Here is a 2,546-nt window from a genome sequence, read left to right on the forward strand (position 1 = left end):
TCATCTTTCTCAAGTCTTCATTCCTGTTAACCTTATCTGAAACATCCTTCAGGTATTTCAGTTTAAGCAAACGATACCTTCACCATCTTCTGTTCCACATAGTGTGCTAGTTTCCCAATGGCAACTATACCCCAGACCTGTGTATCTCATGTTGTTCTTAAAGTAAACAGAGATGTTTTTGTGTCGATAGAAACTGCTCCTTTCATATTTTTTTATGTTATAAGAAAATTCTCCCCTTTTATAATTCCTTCTTCAAGGAAATGCATCTCATTTACCTCCGTGTTGAAAAGAAAATTCTCTATTTTATTCTCTTTGTTATTATTTCCTGCTGAAATTTTTTTTTTCATTTCTTCTTGTCGTCAGAGAACATTCTCCCTCTGGATATTGATGCCGTAAGAGGATATATATCCTCCTCTATTGTTTCCTTTTTTTTTATTTTTAGAGAAAATGTCGTGGTTATATCTTTTTGCCCGAGAGAAAATGCTCTTCAGACATCATTTTGTGTTGACAGATATTGCTCCCCTTTTATTTTTTTCCCCTGAGTAAAGGGTCTCCTTGATTCAGTGTTAAGTGACAACGCTCTCTTGGTTTGTTTACGTTTTGCCTTCATGGAAAATTTAACTTTTTGAGTTCTTGGTTTGTGGGAAATATCCCTTTTCTGTCCTGGGGTAATTGTTCATTTCTCATTTTATTTATTTTTTTTTTTTTACCTTGAAGAAAAGTTTCATGTATTATCTCTCTCCCGCCCAAAGGAGGATCCCCACCGGGTGAGGTAGTGAGTGGAAGAAGAAGACTCAGTTGTGTAGGGAGGGGAAATTGTTATTGACATTTCCGGAATGGAAGAGATATGCATTTTTGGAACAGCCTGAAGTGACTTCCCGAGTCACATCATGCAGGGAAGAATAGAATCTCAAAAAGAACTCTGTTGATGTTGAAAGGGAAGCTATTGAACTGTGAGTTCCAGAACCAACTTCTTTCTGTTGTTCAAGAAAACGAGCGCGTTTTAAACACTTTTATACAATTTTTGTTTGTTTGCTACTGACTTTTCTGTAGTGGAATTAAATTATATACCTGTGATTTAGTTAACCTACTGAAAGAGACAAGCAATACCTTCTCAACCTTATACCGCTACAAATGACTGTTGCATGAATAAGCCTTTCATTTCTGGCCGTTAATTTGCGCTGTTGCATCTTTGAGGTTTACCAATCTTGTCACTGTAATCTAGTCTTCTCTTGAATAAGGTCCTACCATCAAGCAGAGACCACTTCGCGGATAGACAGACACTCTCCCAAAGGCTGCCTTACTTCTGAAGAATTTGGTCTGTCATGGCGTACGGTTGCCGTCACCAAAAACACCTGTCGTACATGTATAAGGTCACTATTACTTCTTGAGTCTCTTTCGCTAAGTGCTTGATAGTCATGTTATATTATTGCCTATGATCACCAGGGTATAGTACCATCAACAGCGCATGGACCGTATGCACAGTAGACAAGACAGGAACTTGTAATTCTTCTGCATCATTCACAACCATTGCTTGAAACCCTGAGCTTCAGACCTTGGAGTGAAAAAAGAGACAAGGATATTTGCCTCAGTGCGCTGGCATTCTTGGTCAAGAAAGATATTCCCTTCAGGAAAGGTAAAACCGCTTTGGCTAATTGAATAGAGAGCAGCTTGATTTTGGATATTCCCTGCTGAGGGTACAGAGCTCATTTTGCTAGAATATGTCGGTGACCTTAAAAAGGTCATGGATGGATATTTGTCTGTTTTCGTGATGGAAACAATTTAATTCTCTCATATCTGCTAAAGGCAGGTTGCTTTCAAGGTCCCTCACTGAAAATAGTGAGGTATATGACGGATTTATTCAAGGTGACAGTGCGCTTAGTGGGGTGCTCCTTGTGAAATAAAAAAGCTTTGCATGTCTGGCTTCAGTTTGTCATTTTCTTGGCAGAAAAATACTTTGCAACTCAGAGAGAGGGAGAGAGAGAGAGAGAGAGTAATATTTATATTTTCAAAACTGTTGAATGGAAGTAACCTTTATCCTAAACAGTTCTTGATCAGGCATAAGCCATATGCATCATACAAGCAGAATGCGATAAATGGCCTTGTCTGAATTGCTTTAAAAGGCGATTCTTCGATATTGGCTTCTGTTCGGAGTCAAATAGGATTCAAACGTCTCTCAGTAGCGGCTTGTGCTCTCTCTCTCTCTCTCTCTCTCTCTCTCTCTCTCTGACATAACACCCACGCTCGTATGGAATCAAATCAATCTTATTCTTATTTTGAAATAGAAAATCTTAAATTGTTCAAAGATATGTAATTCCTTTAAGTAGTTTTTTCTCGCAGATTTTGAGTAAAAGGATTTATAGATAGATAGACAGATAGATAGATCTAGGGAGATTGGGGTCCTCTTGTGATATGATTTCATAAAAGCATTTTGCTTCAACAAGGCGATATAGGATATCATTTTGCTAAGAGAGAGAGAGAGAGATGCTTTTTTTTTTTTTGCGAATTGACGTTGTTAATTATCCATTCAATTGCTTTTTGGGGAG

The sequence above is a fragment of the Macrobrachium rosenbergii genome, unplaced genomic scaffold (genome assembly GCF_040412425.1).
Source record: "Macrobrachium rosenbergii isolate ZJJX-2024 unplaced genomic scaffold, ASM4041242v1 13909, whole genome shotgun sequence".
Classification (NCBI taxonomy): domain Eukaryota; kingdom Metazoa; phylum Arthropoda; class Malacostraca; order Decapoda; family Palaemonidae; genus Macrobrachium; species Macrobrachium rosenbergii.